Here is an 18,464-nt window from a genome sequence, read left to right as displayed (position 1 = left end):
TTTCAAAATAGAAGCATATACTGTAACATCTGTAACTGGAACAGGTCTACCAGAAACACTAAATATGTCTGATGTTAAAAGTCTACCAGCGCTGCCCTGGCCGGTTTGGCTCAGCGGTTAGAGCGTCGGCCTGCGGTCGGGAGAGACCCAGGTTTGGTTCCCGCTAGCGGCGCGTACCTCGGTTGCAGTTTGTCCCCGGCCCTGATTGGGTTGTGCGGGTGGCAGCCACTCGATGTGTCCCTTTCACGTCGATGTTTCTCTCTCTCTCCCTCTCCCTCTCTTTCCCTCCCACTCTATCTGAACAAAAAATGGAAAAATGTCCTCCGGTAAGGATTAAAAAAAAAAAATCTGTTAAAAAAGTCTACCAGCGCTGGGGAATGTCCAGACCGTGGGCCACATAAGGCCCTCGAAAGCAATTCCAGCTCACGTCACACGTCTCACCAAACTGGCCTGACCAAATGCAGCAGGCTCATTTCTAAGCTGATAATTCTGTATGGCCCGTGAATGATGTTACAAACATCCACATAGTCCTCAGCAGAGAAAAGGTTCCCCACTCCCACTACACCATCTACCGCTACACGCCTACGAGCGACAATTACAGTAACATAAAGTTCAATTTAAACGTTGGGTCAGTTTCTCCACCTCACTACTGAAACGAAGCATAAGGACCTCCAACTAGGCTTGAATGTTTTAACAACTGAAATTTCATGGGAGAGCACATCTTAAGAGTAGAGGGAAAAACACATTTATGTATTTCATCTTGTACCTTTCCTCCAAGGACATCATGACATACCAAAAGTGATCTTGTTCATTCATCCCCAACTTGAATTTTGTAAAGAACTGTATATCCTTTCTGAACCCACAAGCTTATAGTGTCAAGATATTTGCTCTCCAGAGTCTTACTGATAACACTAAATGAAGACCTCAATGAAACCTTAAGGGTAACCCACTGTCTCCAGTATTGGAGAAGACAGGCTGGCTGGACTCAGAGCTGCAGGTCCGAGGAACAGTGAAGACTCACTCCCTGGTCCTGGCATGGCAGCGACCATCTGTTCACGGGAGTCTCCGGCCCTGAAGGTGAGGGAGTACACCTCTGCCTGTCAGGTACCCTCCCCTCCAGGATGCAGTTCCAGGATGGCTAAATGTGGGTGGGAGTGCGCCGAGAGAACACAATGACACGACATGCACCTCAGGAAGCAAGAAACCCAGCCAAGTTCCCTCCCTTGCCCTCATAAGCAGAACATCTCACTGCTCCAAAACTGGCAACTTTCTGTATTTCTCAGAGGGAGTGCAGGAAGAGGGAGCCTATGGGATCTTAGAATCTCAGTAGACTGAGAGAAACAGATAGTGTAATTTTTTTTTTTAAAGAAAAAAAAAAAAATTGATCCCGCTGGTATGGCTCAGTGGTTGAGCATCGACCCCTGCACCAAGAGGTCACTGGTTCAATTCCCGGTCAGGGATCATGTCCTGGTTGTAGGCTAGTCCCCAGTGGGGGACATGTAGGAGGCGGCCAATTGATATTCTCTCTCATCAATGTTTCTATCTCTTTCTCCCTCTCCCTTCCTCTCTCTCAAAAAATTAATAAAGAAAAAATACTTAAAAAAAAGGAAAGAAAAACATTGAATATGCAATATTGTACTACAGAAGAATGTGGAAATTCACAAACTTGGTTTTGTTTAGCTTTATGTTTCTTTTTACATTTTTTTTTGTTGTTAATCTACACCCAGGGATATTTTTTTCATTGATTTTTAAAGAGAGTGGAAGAGAGGGGAGAGGAGGAGGAAGGGGGAAAGAGAGAGAGAGAGAGAAACATCAATGTGAGAGAGACACATCGATTGGTTGCCTCCTGCACATGTCCCAACCAGGGCTGAGGATCAAACCTGCAACCCCGGTATGTGCCCTTGACCAGGAATCGAACCCACAACCCTCTGATGTGTGGGTCGATGTTCTAACCACTAAGCAACACCAACCAGGGTTTAGCTTCATATTTCTAAGGCTGAGAAGTTTAATGCAAAGTCTTTAGGTCCATGAAAATGATCCAAGTCTGGCCCCCGACTGTATGCTGGCCTATGACAGCATTCAGAGCATTGGTACATAAAAGTCAATCAAGACAGACACCTCTAAATAATTACCCACAGCAATGAATTCTCAACAGAAACAATTCAGTAATACACTGACTCCATCCTTCACTGCAATCTGCAGCTCAGTCGTGGCCAACAAATTTCAGACTAACTGAGGCCAGGACCGCTGCTCCCATCCTCACAGATCTGTGGGCCTCCGGGGCATGACAGGCTGGCTCAGGGGTTAAAGGCCAAGAGGGATGCAATGGTGATTTGCACTTAAAAATGGAAAGGAGCCCTGGACGGTTTGGCTCAGTGGTTAGAGCGTCGGCCTGAGGTCCAGAGAGACCCGGGTTCGGTTCCCACTAAGGGCACGTACCTCGGTTGCAGTTTGTCCCCGGCCCAGTTCGGTCATGCAGGTGGCAGCCACTCGATGTGTCCCTTTCACATTGATGTTTCTCTCTCTCTCTCTGTTCCTCTCTCTCCCTCCCACTCTACCTGAACAAAAAATGGAAAAATGTCCTCGGGTGAGGATAAAAAAAAAAAAAAAAATGGAAAGGAAATATTCTACTCATGCTCACTCGACAAATATTTGTGGAGTTCAGTAGCCCCGCTTTTTAAAGTGAATAATTCCAGTATCCACTCATGCCTTTCTCCAAATGATTTCAATCCCTGTATAAAGTATGTTAATCAGAAGTTAAATGAGAACAAAATAAGCTGTCGACCAAAAGAGATCCAGAGTAATGGAAGTAGGGAACCGACTGACAAACCTCAGAGGGACGGGAGGTAGAAAGGGACAAACCCAAGAACTTATATGCACATATCCACACCCAGTGGACACAGACGTTAGGTTGGGGAAAGCAGGAAGGGGTGGGAGCGGGAAGGAGGTGGTCAATGAGAAAAAAAGAGGACATCTTTAATACTTTCAACAACAAAAAAAGAGAAATTAAATGAAATAGCATTTCTCCTCTTGGACTAACTTCCTAGTTTAGCTGTAAATGCAAGACGGCAGTGTGGTTTAACTTAATCCACAGTTACAGTGGACAATAACTCTATTCCCCACCATTAAATAAACATAAGCCCTGGCCAGTTTGGCTCAGCGGTTAGAGCGTCGGCCTGCAGTCCAGAGAGACCTGGGTTGGGTTCCCTTTAAGAGCATGTACCTCGGTTGCAGTTTGTCCCCGGCCCTGGTTGGGTTGTGCAGGTGGCAACCACTCGATGTGTCCCTTTCACATCGATGTTTTTTTCTCTCTCTCTCTCTCCCTCCCACTCTATCTGAACAAAAAATGAAAAAATGTCCTCGGGTGAGGATTTAAAAAAGATTTTTTAGTTAGCAATATAAACCTTACCAATTTTCTTACAACTGTTCTCTTTACAACAGCAACTTTCAAAAAAGAAATAATCCTATGTGATTTGTATTATAACAGAGACTCCAGTTAGCTACAAAAGGAGGAACCCATAGAACAGCATTAGTCCCACAGAAACTTAGCAGCTACAGAACGGGGCTCGGTTACTGCATGCACCACGCTGCCAGCTCCCTTCTCCCTGCTATAAAGTGTCCCTTTACTGCAAAAGCTTACATTCATTCAACAAGCATCCATTCATCACCTACCACGTGCCAGCTAATCTGCTAGCAGCACAAGGCGGTCCCTGTCCTCAAGGAGCCTTCCAAGAGCCTTTAGTGCAATCGAGAAGACAAGACAGTACAGGTAAATAATTACAAAAACTGCAAAAGTACAAGCAAGCAGAGCCCAAGGGGACTCCAAGGCTGTGGGGATGGAGCAATGCCCGAGTGCAGCTCCTGAAGGAGATGAAGTATAAGGAACAGCAGGTGAGTGTGTCTCCACCTTTCAGAGTTTATGGGCCAGTAAAATGTCCCCTCCTAAAATCTGGAGACACACATGGGAAAGCCAGTTCTTAATTTTGCCACTAAGCACACGTCAAAGTACAGGTTTACTGCTACCAACAATTATAAAAGGACATTTTTACCACTAACACATTATAAAAGGGCATTTTTTAGCCTGACCGGTGTGGCTCAGTGGATTGAGCATCGTCCCATGGACTGAGAGTCCCAGTTTGATTACTGGCAAGGGCACATGCTGGGGTTGCAGGCTCGATCCCCAGTAGGGGGCGTGCAGGAGGCAGATCTATTTTTCTCACATTGATGTTTCTACCTCTCTCTCTAAAAAAAAAAAAAAAAAAAAAATCAAAAGGGCGGGGGCATTTCATTAAAAAAAAAATGAAAGGACTACATAATACAAGCTAAAGCACAATTTTTTAGATTACATACATTTAGCTTGAGAAAAATTTTAATACATTTTATATATATATATATTTTCCATTTCACTGTATCATGGTAAACTTGTTTCCAAGCTTCAGACCCCCACCCCACCCTCTATGTGGAGACCCCCGAGTGGCTCCTCTGGGCCAGGTGAAAGGGCTGCAAGGGAGAGGGGGGTGGGGGGTGGACAAGGGAGGCTGCCAGATGGGATATGAGTGGCAGTTTCCCAGCTCTCCAGGAAGATCAAAGAGGAGGACCAGAGTGAAAGACACACATAAAAGAAGTGCTAAAAGGGCCAATGGACCAGAAGAGGCCAGGGACAAATCAAGAGTCACTGTGTCCTGATCCCTCCACCAGAAGCCGCAACAGAGACCACAGAAACCAGCACACACGTGGACAGAGCCGTCTGTCGATCAACCATGAGGAGTGACTCAGCAGAGGCCATGACTTCCGGAAGGCAACACCTGGACCAGACAACCTCACCCACTGCCTGAGATTATGATATTTTGTTAATTCGCACCCAAGGATATTTTTTCCATTGCTTTTTAAAGAGAGTGGGAAGGAGGGAAGAAAAGAAGGAGGGAAGGGAAGGAGAGAGAAAGGGAGAGTGTGAGAGAGAGAAAAACATCGATGTGAGAGAAACACTTCGATTGGTTGTCTTCCTGCACACGCCCCCACCAGGGCCAGGGACTGAACCTGCAACCCCAGTATGTGCCCTTGACCAGGAATCAAGCCTATGACCCTTTGGCTGCTCCAAGACCAAGGTACCATCCCAGACGTGGGCATACTGGGGAGGGAGGAAAACAACCCTTGAGAGGAGAGAACAGCCCTGGATAGGAAGTTTGAATTGACCTCATTTAAACCCTGAAGTTAGGTAGCATGTTTCATAACTGGCACCTGACGCCCTGGGGACTAGCTCATGTTCAGGAATACAGGAAGTGTACCCAAAGTAACCCCTGGCAGGCCAGACTACATAGCCACAGCCCTCAGGATTACTGAGGAACTCACCCACCTCACACCAATTCATGCTGTGTCATAGGTATTTCAAAAAGAAAAATCAAAATAGAATTAAAAAAAAAACAAAAAAACACTCTTTCCTAATAAAATTCACAAGTATTGTGGGGTGAGGCTGACCTCATAGCTGAAAAACTATCTGAGGCTTCTGACTGTCAGAAGGACTTGTGAGTGAAAAAGCGTGCCCACAGTGCTCAGGGTAGCAGGGACTGATAAGCGGGGACTGTCTCTCACTGACATGTTGTCGATTCCTACTTGTCCGGCCACAGTCAGCGAAGCGTGTGAGGCCAGGATGAGGCAGTGGGCCGCTACCTCCTCCGGGGAGAAAGATAACAAAGTTCACCAAGTGCTCTCACAGTCAAACTCCCGCAGCTGACAGCCCGTGGGACGGACAAGTCCCATGACCGTCACCTTCCTCCTAATCCTCCCCTCCTTTTAGAGATGTCAAACTTGATATTTTCACAACTTCAGCACCTTGTCCAGGAAACAGAGTTAATAAATAGCAATGGACATTAAACCCAGTTCAAATGTATAATCTTGCTTCCCACAAGAATAAAATCTACTACCTTTTGGCAGCTCTGGAAAGCTATGGACCCATGGCTACCTAGACTCGGAGGGCATGTGCTATTCATGGGGGGCTCCCACGTTAACTCAACAACTGGCTTATCTTCCTTGGGCAAGACAAAAATAATCTCAGCTGCATTTTCTTCATCTGTAAAAACCAATACAACAATAACAATACATCTCCCAAGGGTTGTTTTAAGAGTTAACAGGAATTTTTGGAAACTTTCTAAGTCACAATTATCAGTTGCTAGTGTTATAATGGCAACAACCTTGTAAAATAAGCTTTATTATTATCCTCATTTTACTTATGACCAGAGCCTAGCAACATTCTGAGGTAATGGACATGTGATAGATAGACAGACAGACAGACAGATTTTAACTATGTTGTTGGTTACATAGATCTATACTCGTCAAAAGTCTAATTGTACACTAAGCCAGGTGCATTTCATGGTACTTAATTTTATCTCTAATTTTTTTTTTTTTTTTTTTGATATTTTGTTCAGATAGAGTGGGAGAGAGAGAGAGAAACATCGACATGAAAGGGACACGTCGAGTGGTTGCCACCCTCACAACCCAATCAGGGCCGGGGACAAACTACAACCAAGGTACATGCCCTTAGCGGGAACCGAACCCGGGTCTCTCTGGACCGCAGGCCGACGCTCTAACCGCTGAGCCAAACTGGCCAGGGCTCTAATTTTTTTTTCAAACAGTAATATATTTTCCAGAATACATCCATTAATTCACACTGGAACCTACAGGTGGTCTTCGAGGCTTTTGTTCCATAATCTAGCTCCCAACTAATTCCTTGCTACCCAATTTAAAACCTGGAATGTTCACTATACCTACTAACCACCATTTCTGTCTGATCTCATGGACATGGAACATGCCCCACTTGTGTACAATTTTATGTTTCACTGTTACTTCCTGAATATATTGACCCTCCTCAAGGAGGTGGTTTCTGGCTATGACCCTGCAGGCCATTGACCTAAGTGATCACCTTATAAAGTCGGTCAGGACCACACACCAGCTGTCTACATCCCAAGACAGTAGACCGAGAATCTAAAATACTAAGTCAGCATTCCTTCAACACATTTCTGAGCAACTAAATACAAAACACTATTCTGTGTACTACTGATAGAGAGGTGAACAAAATTAAATTCTTGCTCTTGTGGATATCACATTGCAGATAATTTTCAGAATTTCATAAAAAAGTAAGCTTTGTCACAAAACTCAGTAAAAAGTGTGAGAGTCAAAACAATAAGACTAAGTTTCGGGATAGTACTGAGCCAGGATGGAATGGATTATCCTCGTGAAGGGAAGGATGTAAAACCAAACCCCCATTTACAGACAGTACCTATCAAGGGCTAAAAAAAAAACTGATGTAAAGACTCTGCATTGTTTGTTTCTAAATTACATACAGCTCGTTCCAGAAACTGACCAGAAGGTAGCACAGACTGTTTGAGGGGAAGGGAGGTGGGCTGGGTGTGCAGGGCAGTTTAAAGCTAAAATAAAATCTGTTCCTGAACGTGTGAAATGACCGTGAACAGCTCCCAGTTTAGAACCTTTCAGACAGTTGCCATCTCTCTCCAAAGTCCACTTGGCTAACAGGAAACAATTTTCCATCCGAGTCCTGCCAACGCCAGATGAAAACGCTGTGTGCAGTTACACAAGTCGGCAGGCACCTCGCGCTGTATCCCCCACCTTCACCAAACACCAACTTCCTGTACCCTTCACTTGAAAATGATCACCTGTGTCAGACTTTCCACTGCAAACAAAAGTTTCCTAGTAGAGGCCAATGTTTGCTCACATCTAACTTGAAGAGCAGCCCAAAGGAAGGGCCAACCAATGTAAAGGGACTTTTCACGTCCCAACACTGTATTTTCCTTAGAAGTCACTGTGGCAATAGGGAATTGCTGCCCTTCAGGCTAGAGACCATGATAGCTATCCAGGGTGGAACCGTGGTTTTACGGGACATTCTCTTCCCAGTTCTGACTGACACCAGGCCTCATCTCCTAGCTCAATTTCTACCTGGGATTACCTCCATTTACTCAAGAATTTCCTGCCGCCATGCAGCTGAAAATAAGGAAACAGGATTCAAAATTTCTATAGAAAAAGTGTTTCAGAAAAGTAAACATGAGTCTCTATTCAAGATACATGACCTTGGACTGCTGTCTGTAAAACAGGGACATTTTACAATGTCGTTTATTGTACAACTGAATGATTCAAATCATTGCTCTGATAAAATGTTATCTAGTTCTTCCTGAAAAAAAAAAATCTGAATAGTATAAAATCCTATAGAAATGTAATACATCATTGTAATAATCTGTAGCTGTCAATTTTCGATCTGTGCTAGTAATTTAATGGCTTACTGGATTTAACGCTCCATTTTATGTTCTCTGGTTAGAAAACGGAAAAATGACAAATCATAATTCTAAGCCATGTCATCTGAAAGGTTACATAGGCAAACTACTGCAGGCCTTTGATCCCATTTCAGCACCGACGTGAAGAAAAACCTACCAACGGCAATTTATGACTTCTTACGGAGTTCAGAGCAGTCAAGTAACAGTAGCACACTGGGCGTGCGGGATGGACCAGAGGGGAAGAAAGCCCTGGGTCCTTGTTCTAGCGCCATAGTGTACTCGTCACAATACAAAACATCTACCAATAGTTCCCGTCCTCAGCTTCCTCGAGTGTAAAACAGGGCTGGCACAACCTTCCCTGCCCTCCTCACAGGGCTGATGTGACAACTGAATGAAAATGTCCTTAATGTCGTATTTACAAAGTACTTTCTCCAAAAACACATGGAGCTATTATTTCACTTTGTTTGCAAAATGACAGTTCAGAATTGCCTTTAGTATTTAAACATGTGAATGGTAACATCTTACAACCAAAACTCTTAAATATACATATTGGTGGACCAAACTGCAGGTTAAAATTTAGAACAAAGGATGACAGTACTTTAAAAGCCACAAGTGCTTTATTGGTTCAAAGTGATGACTCAACTCGAAGTGCTTTTAGAATGTGCTGATAGCAAACCAGCAACGTGATTTACAGACTTCAGCAAAGATGAAAGTATCTGCTTTGATTTAAAAAAAGAAATGCAGCTCAACTATAACAAAATATCAGCAACTCACTAAACCCAAACCTTCAAGAAAACCAAGAGGTTACAAAGCTGGAGTCCAAGAATAAATAATCTCAACTGGTACTGGTATACAGGAATTTTTTTTTTAAAGGATGAAGGAAAGTTATTAAATTCCAGGCTCCTAGGAAGATCCAAGCAACGCCCCCACGAAATGTGAGTGGAGGAATTTAAATGAAACTTCCTATCCATGAAATCAGAAGAGATTTACAATGAGAAGCAAAGGAAGGTTATTAGCATTTGCTCACTGTCTTCTATATGCCTAACACTGCAGTAGAATAACCCAAGGAGACAGGTATTATCCCCACTATCCTGATGAGACCACTGGTGCAAAGGCTACAATGTAACTTACTGAAAATCATGTGGCATAACATAAAAGATCTCAGACAGGAGCTCAGCTTGGTCTAACTTAGAAGTCTGTGCAGACTCTATTACATTCCTGACCAAATGTTCTGGATACAGTAACATATTTTCTAGTTCTATAACCAAGTATGTCTCCAAGGTTTCATAATGGTCATCAGGGTAAGAAAAAAAATGCCTCTATTTGTTTTATTATTCCAATTTTAATAAAATCAGGAGGAAAGAGATGGGGGAAAAAGCAATACCCTGCCCTGTAGGCTTCTATTTATACAATATAAGTAGAAAATAGTTTTCATTCGACTATATGCCTATAAGGTTATAAATTTGAACCGTTTAGTGTGACAAGACGTAACCAACATTTTCTACCATAATAATATGTACAATATAAAATCATTTAAAATTTTGTACAAAAAGAGAATGCAGAATTTTTCCTATCTCCATTCCCTTTTCATTGACTAGACTCACTCTTCTCGTCTCAGAATAAAAGTGAATTAGTAAATCCCTCTGCATAGTTGTCATGAGTATCTTCATAAAGCAACATCAGAAATGTTTAAGCATCAAACAAAAAAAATTCCATACTTGAGAGTATTCAATCACATTCAATAACCATCAATTCTAGTGAACCATCAAAAAGTTTTCCAGAAGTGAAAAATTGCTCTGAAACACAAATTCTATTAATGTTATAAAGAGAAAGAACAATCCCAGACTGAAAAATTCATCTGAATGTTTCATTAAAAATGTAGATACATATTTTTCTAAACAAGGAACAGCCCAAGTCTCTATTCACGAGCAATTGTCAACTTGTGGCTGTCTGCACAAATGGAGAATGTCACAAATTCCCACAAATGGAATTAATTCTGCACAAGTATTGGCATGTGGGCATGCCAGGTACTTGATTAAAAACAGAATTATCACTCAGAAGGAAGAGGAACCTTCCACCTTCCTGCTCTCCGGTAGCCCAACTACTAACGGCCCTGGCTTTCACAGGCTGAGTGGCCTCGCTCTGCTTGCTGCATATCACAGTGGATGTGAGGGCAGGGCACGAGGAGCGGACAAGAAGGACCAAGAGGACAAAGTCAAGGAAAGCAAGAAGGACACTAACATCTCTCGCTTGATAGACCTTCTAGTAGCTGTGACTAACTGAAGAAAGAATTTCAAACACCATGCCATCAGAGCTCTCGATGATTTATTCCAGGCTACATCTGGTACAAATCATTCTGAAAGTGCAGATGTATCCAGCATCATAAGGTTTAGCCCCTGTTCTCAAGAAGCACACAAGATGTAACAGAAAGATACTGGAAAAGGTCTCTAAAAAGATGACCTAGGGAAACCACAGGCTGTAGTGCCAAGTATCTCACCTCTCAGCTCTTTTGGTGAGAAGAAAAAGAGAAAAGTAATCAAACATCACAAGTCTTGACAGAACCAAAATTGTCCAAACAGCCTTAGGTTCATGAAAACTTGGTCAAGGTAGCAGGCAGAATCTCCAGCGCATGGCACCATGTTAATGACTGGGGAGAATATTTCTAACAATCTGAACACTTACTGAAATTTCCAAAACTGCACTTTTCACAACAGTTGAGGCTTTTCTGACAAACTTCCTTGAGAACCGAGGCCATTTTTTCCCATATCTCAGCCCTTCCACTTTGCACAGTGTTTGGGTCAGTGGTTATTCTGGTAAGTACAGCTCCATCACCTTGACACCGAGGTGAGTCCATCTTTGAATGTCATCTATACTGACTTCAATTTTTGTTCCAGAAACTAACCAAGTGACCTGTGTTTTAAAAGGGCACGCAGCCCTGGCTGGTTTGGCTCAGCGGTTATAGCATCAACCTGCGGCCCAGAGAGACCTGGGTTCGGTTCCTGCTAAGGGCATGTACCTCTGTTGCAGTTTGTCCCCAGCCCTGGTTGGGTCATGCAGGTGGCAGTCACTCGATGTGTCCCTTTCACGTCGATGTTTCTCTCTCTCTGTGTCTTCCTCTCTCTCCCTCCCACTCTATCTGAACAAAAAATGAAAAAATGTCCTCAGGTGAGGATTAAAAAAAAAATTTTTTTTTAATAAAATAAAAGGGCATGCAGTCATCAAAACAATCTATGAGATAAACACAAGAGAACTTCTCATTTGTCACTGAACACTGACTGCTAAACGCATCACATGTCCAGAACTGCTTATCTGAAACAAGGTGAAGAAATATTGACTTTTCCTTCGGAACTGGCCTATAAGTAAATAACACTGGAGTTAAATATTACCAAGTTTCCAATCCAGAAAATGTAAAGAAAGCTAACCCAGCAGCCAAGATTCAGTGAGCAGTCATAAACATTATTTAGGCCAAATGCTTATTTAAAAAGAATGTCTTTTTATACCTCTCCTTCCTGCTCTTCTGATAGGTGTGGCTCTCCCACAGAGAATCCTTTTTCTCAATGACAGTTTAGGACACAAAATATCCTAAAATGTTTTAGTTAATTGTAGAGGATCAGAGTAATTATGATGGATTGGCTCTCAAACCTTACTTAACACTCATTTTCTTTTCTTCACGTTGAGCTGAAATATAAACTGACAAGGCACAAATATTTTAAAGTCTTTAAAAGAAGGAGAAGGTCATTTGATGGCTTTAACCTCCTCTCCAGGCACTTTTTCTGGCAGACTGAGGTGTCTGTCCCCAGTCTTCTGCCTGCCTCTTGCTGTGGACCTGCAGCGGGAGACCGGCCAGACCTGCCCTGCTGCTCAGCACGCCTCTCACTGAGCGTGAAATCAGCAGTTTCAGACAAAACTACACTACCTGGAAGTCATTTCCTTGTGACCCCTGTCCCCTCTCCAGCTGCTGTGAGAAACATATACCTGGCACTTGCCTGTCATCTCCTTTTGCTGCTCAGAGGAAATCTACTCACCCCTACTAAAAAGACACGTGTCCTCAGCGAAACTTGAAGACACTTTAAAACTCTCTTAGTTTTACAACTTCAAGATGAAATAAAACCTCTAGGTTCGAATAAAAGTTGTATGGTTTTTCTTAGTTTTCCTCTTTTAAGTAATGGGCACACAAGAGCATTGTTAATTTAGATCTGGGTCTATTAGGAAGACTTAAAAACTGTTTAAGTCAATACATTTTTATTTCTCTTCAATACGGGGCTTAAACTGAAGGGCAAGAAAAATCTACCAGCTGTAAAGAACAGAAGTAAGGTTTTGGAATCAAAGGTTTATATGCAAATATGTACTTGTAAAGTGCTTCAAGCTATTTACTTATGTACAACACCTCTAGATTGAACTTTGTTTACTCTCTAAATTAGTTGCCATTTCCTCCTTGACTGTATAAAAGTTGGCTATCAGGACAATCACAAATAGCAAATTAGGTTACAGTGTACAAAAGTGAAGTTTTAAGGAATAGCGCCCAAATCTGTCATCCCCAAAATGGAAAAATCTTTTTCATCTTGAGCCAAGTGAACAAGAAAAAGTCATGCATTAGTATCATGGATAACCACACACATAAAACTAGTAACTGCTGATTTCAAAGAATATTGAGGTCATTTTTAAAAATAACTATCATCAGGGCAGTGTTTTATAAAACCTGGTTTAGTAGAAATACATTTTTAGAAGTAGTAGCTGACAGTCAGACTCGGTTCCTGGTTATACTGGATGCCCTCAGCCAAGGATAAAGAACCTGGTCAAAGTAGGCTTTTCTGAACCAAATTTCAGGCTGGCTATGGTCATACTGTATTATCTAATCCCTCTCTTCTCTTCCTTTAAAAAAAAAAAAAGAATGGGCCAGGCCGGTTTGGCCCAGCAGTGGAGCATTGGTAGGTGGACCAGTGAGTCCCGGGTGGATTCCAAGGGCACATACCTCGGTTGTGGCTCATCCTGGCCCCGGTCGGGGTGGTGAGGAAGGCAACCAGTAGATGTGTCCCTCTCACGTCGATGTTTCTCTCTCTCCCTCTCTCTCTCTCCCTGAAGATAAATGGAAAAATATCCTCGGGGGAGGATTAAATAAACAGAACGGGGCACTCATCTCCAGACAGTCACTCCTCTGCAGGCCACAAGCCACCACTGTCCTAGCACCTGCCAGCTAAGTGGTATGGACACCTGCACTGCCTCCAGAGAGTCTGGGCCCATTTCTAAGCGTCCTCAAACACACACACCACACACAGACCTCATCCTCCTCCCAGCTCCCATTTGGCCCCCTGGCTTATTTTGAGGCTTTAAAAGATGACAGGGTCTGGGCTCAGAAGGCGAGCATGCTCAGTGCAGCACTCACAGCCCTCAGGGCACACTTGAGCTTCCACAGTATGGAAAGATAACTCAAGTTTGGGGAATCAAGACCCGCCCCCCCTTCAAATAAGTAGTTTAATCGATGAGTAGTGTTAGAAATCAATCTGGGAAAGTTTATAAACTACATATACACCTGACTAGACATCAAGAAAGACTCATGTCAACAATTCAAAACTACAATAATGAATACAAACAAATTCTGGCAAAATAATACTATTACAGATGAACCACTGAAAACAAATGGATTGTGAGCCAAGTTTACATAATCACAGAAAACAGGTCTGAAAGACATTCATTCCTAGAACGTAAAATGTCCCGTTGTTGTTCCTAATAGTAAACCATGCACAATTATTTCTCATCAACAAACACAGGCTGTTGGCAACAGTCTCTCCTTAGGATATGCAGGTTTTTATAACAGATTTGACAAAAATCTAATCCAGAATTGAGGGTGGGAGGTTCTTTTGAAAGTCATCTGCCACTGTCACACACAGCTCTTAAGCTATGATTCAGAAGTGTTAAAAATTTTGTTTTTGAGAAAGTCTACAAATTTGGCTACATTCAAGTATAGAAATTCTGTTAATCAAAACCACTACAAATATGTGCTAATTGTCTTTATAAAGCAAAGACAACATCGGGGAAAATATCTGCACTATGAAAGGCAAAAGTGTATTATCAAGCCATTAAAGGGTCTTATAAATTCATAGAAAAATACAAATACCCCAGGAAGAGAAATAAAAAATAACTAGAATTTTTGGTGTTCAACATTCTTTGTAATCAAAGAGATGAAAATTTAAATATTGAGATAGCACTGTTCACCTATAAAGCTAGCAAGAATTATTTTTCCTTTTAAAGACACTCCTCCTTATTAACAAGAATATGGTGACATAGGTACTCTCAAGGAGTGGGAGCATACCTTGGTATAACATTTTTTTTGAAAAGCAAGTGATCAATCTGTATAAAGAGATCTTTGAACCATCAACTGTATTTGGAGTACTCCATCTAAGGAACTATGCTCTGTAGATAACATTTCATAAAGAATATTTGTTGCATCAGTATATATTTAGTATTAATAATAGGAAAAATTTGAAAGTTCACAATGGTTGAGTGTCAACCATGTACCAAGAGGTCACTGGTTGAATTCCCAGTCAGGACATATAACCAGGTTGTGGGCTCAATGCCCAGTAGGGGGCATGCAGGAGGTGGCCAATCAATGTTCTCTCTCATCAATGTTTCTCTCTCTCTCTCTCTCCCTCTCACTTCCTCTCTCTCTAAAAATCAATAAAGGAAAAAGAAAGTTCAGCTATAAGGAAATGGTTAAGTTGTTACCTCTAGATAATATTATTCAGGCACTAAAATAAGATTTTTGAAGAACTATGAAAACATGAGAATTTTTTCATGTGTTAAGCAGTAAAATAAAAATAAAAATAAAAAAAAACCCAGCATGCAACAGTATACTTGTATAAGCTACATCATAAAAAAATCTTTTTGTTATATATTAACAAGTATTAAGAAAATATTAATTGTGATGATAGGATTAGTATGGTTATTATTTAGAGAAAGGGAGGGAGGGAGGGAGGGGGGGGAGAGAGAGAAACACCTATGTGAGAGCAAAACATTGATCTGATGTCTCCTGGGGATCAAGCTCGCAACTTGGCATGTGCCCTGACCTGGAATCAACAAGAAATCCTTCAGTGCACTGGATGATGCCCAACCAACTACACAGGCCAGGGCAGATTTAACTCTTACACTTTTTCTGAATCTACTAATTTTTATACAGCAAGCATGCATTACTTTTGAAATCATAACAAACAAGACCAACAGAACAGAGCTAGTAAGTAACATGCTTTTTAAATGCTTAGGTTTAATAACTGCAGCTTTGTTCCCAAGAAACACCCAAAGAAATGTAGCTATAATTTATAATACTATGAAATACTCCAAAATTGCAACCTTCAATTTCTGATATATAATTAAAAGGTGCAGATCTTCTACAAGCACTATTTGCTCTACACAGGGCCGACTTTCAAAAGAATAGGTGAAAAAGTCGGTGTGAGCTAAATAAATAACTATACATTATTTTAAACCAAATTCCACTCCTCAGTTTTGTTTTTTGTTTAAGGACAAGTTAGCATCTAATCATTTCTTTGTATAAATTATGGAAGACTGTACAAAAGAAAAAAAATTATGAAAGCACGTTGTAAAGCACTATACAGACAGGGCATCATTGTTTCAATTTAAATTGTCCATCATTTCCTGTCCTAATTATCCCTGAAAAAGAAGGTTGTCTACAGAATTACAATTCTAACTATGCAATTCCTTTCAGCGTTAACCAAACACTCTTCATCTGGGTATATCTACACTCCTTAAGGAAGTCCTAGGTTCTCAGGAAGCAGAAACTCTCATTTCTTCCCCCACCCCACCAAAGAATGGTGGTCAGGAAGGAGATTAACACCTCCCATTCACCCTCAGGCCTGAGGATTTAGCATGATGACCTCTGAATCCCCATCACCTGGCAAAACATCACCGCTTTCATCTCCTCGGTGCCCTCACCCCCCCCCCCCCCGCCCCACCCCGCACCACCTTTTGCCTGAGACTTTGATTTTATTCAAACAAAACAAAACACACTGGATTTCCTTTATTAGTATACTAACTACTTAAAATACACAGCATTAATAGGGTATGTGAAACTATATGCAAGTTAAAAGAAGAATTCATCTCTCCATTTTTACCCCAAAATAAATTAATCCGAGTCAAAAATCAACAAATAAAAGGGTACCTCTTGAAAAGAAGACAAAAAGATTTCTTTGAGGCAAGTGAACACATGCATCCACTAATTATTACAGGGTGGTCCAGCCAGGTGACCGTAAGGGTGGTTTTTCTGGGGAGCTGGAGGAGCACAGGAACCGCAGGAGCGGGACGGAGCGGGACGGCGCGGGACGGGAGCCCGGGGAACCGCAGCAACCCGCGTCGTGCCGCTCCCAGCACCGAGGACTTGAGCCGAGAATGGGCCCAAGCAAACCGCCCAGCGAGCCTCGGCTGGGGCTGCAGGGCCCTGGCGGGTCAAGTGTCTGGTGGGCGGTTTCCGGCTGAGGGGACTGGCTTGTCAGTCTGAGCAACTGAGTCTACCGTGGACCCCTTCGGTCACTTTCAAGGTGACAGCTACAAGGTCCTCAGTCAGTCCCTTCCGCAGGAGCTGCGCCGTGCCCACGTGAGACCTGCTCTCTGCGGCGTCCGCTGCGCCCGGGCTGCCGCCCCACTTCTCCCCCAACTTGGGCACACAAGCCCCTCGACGACCCGCCCCCTCCCCCAGGCTAGTCCCGCAACCTGGGACGGTGGCGTTCACCGCGTCCCCTCTCCAGCCGCCCGCGAGCCCCACGGCCGCCTGGCTGGGCGGCAGGAATCCACTCAGCCCCGCACTTACCTCAGCGCCTGGGCTGCAACCGCGAGCCCTCCGGGGAGCCGGCCGCAGGAGGGGGAGGCTGCATTCCGCGCCCCGGCGCCCTGTGCGCTCGGCGGAGGCGCTCCGGTCCGCACCCGAGGCCGCGTGCAATCGCGCACGCGGGGCAGCGTCTGCACCTGGGGCACACGGGCGGCCCCACCCCCACCCGCACGCCGGCGGCGGTGGCGGCTGCGGGGAGGGATCCCGGAGTCCCCGGCGCCCCAGCTCCCCCGCCCGCGCCTCTCGGGCCGCCGGGGGGCGGAGCGAGGGCGGAGTTCGGGAAACTTGTAAATAGAAGAGCTCGGCCGCCTCGCCTGCTGCCGCCCCCTCCAGACGGCCCCAGCCTGCGCCTGCGGCTGGGGACCAAGGCCGGCGGCGGCCGAGGGGGCTGCGCCCCGGGGACCGGGAAGACGCGCCAGGCGGTACCTCGGCACCGGCTCCGGGCTCGCGCCGCTCCCCGCCGGCGCCCTGCTCTCGCGCTCCCGGCTCCCAGTCCCGAGGCCCGCGCGCTCCGGCCAAATGCGGACGCTCCGCGCCGGGGCTTCCGCCCGGGACCTGCCGCACCTGTTGCCACGTGCGACGCGGCGCCCGCGGCCGCTGCCTGCGCACCTGGCCGAGCCTGGCCCGAGACCGCGCAGGTCCCCGCGAGCGACTGGAACTCTTCGCGCCCAGGGCCGGGAGCCCAGGCGGGGCTGCGGAGACCACCTGCCTCCCACGGCCCTGCTGGCACCTGTGTTCCGGAGCGAGCTCTCCGACTCCCCGCCAGCGGTGGGCCTGGTGGCCAGGGCCGACCCAGGCGTGGGAGGGCGTGGGAAGGTGGCAGAACGGCCAGGGCAGAGGTTTGCAAGTAAACAGCGGGGATTGTTTCCTCGGAGTGTCCGAGTCCCGGTCTGCACTTGTATCTTCATTATCTTCACTTCTAAGAGCCTTCCTAGCAAATACATTCTGAAGGTTAAAGAAATGAGTCCCAAAGCTGTTAGATCTTCGAATAAAAAGTGCTAAGGACACCAGAACACCATGGAAACGAGGCGCGACCCACTTTTCAGTAAACACAAACTACGGCCTTACTCTTTGCTAAACAGAACAACTCTCATTCCTAGCTGTCTGTTAGGACCATAAAACATCTTCTTCTACAGGCATATTTTTAATACAAAGCGTTTTCACAGATGCTCTTCCACATACGAGAGAGAGAGAGGTTACTGATAATTAAATGTCAGACAACCTGAATCCAATTTTTTTTTCTAATTACCTGGTTTGGATGTACTAAGTTTTTTAAGAGAAGTAACTCTTTTCTGAGACTTGATCTGAGAATACTGTATTTGACAAAGTTTCTATGCCATCAATATGAGATC

General features: G+C 44.2%; 1 protein-coding gene across 1 annotated transcript in view; it reads right to left on the bottom strand.

Moving 5' to 3' along the window:
- MTUS1 (microtubule associated scaffold protein 1) overlaps positions 1-17,182 on the bottom strand; it is a 136,639-nt gene extending 119,457 nt beyond the window's left edge. Inside the window, exon 1 of the mRNA XM_036250038.1 lies at positions 17,095-17,182. The gene's annotated coding sequence lies outside the window, so the exon portion shown is untranslated. The remainder of the gene's footprint in view (positions 1-17,094) is intronic.
- Positions 17,183-18,464: the final 1,282 nt, after the last annotated feature.

This window comes from Molossus molossus, unplaced genomic scaffold (assembly GCF_014108415.1).
Source record: "Molossus molossus isolate mMolMol1 unplaced genomic scaffold, mMolMol1.p scaffold_m16_p_9, whole genome shotgun sequence".
Taxonomy (NCBI): domain Eukaryota; kingdom Metazoa; phylum Chordata; class Mammalia; order Chiroptera; family Molossidae; genus Molossus; species Molossus molossus.
Note: the sequence above shows the minus strand (reverse complement) of the source record. Positions and strands in the feature narration are given on the sequence as shown.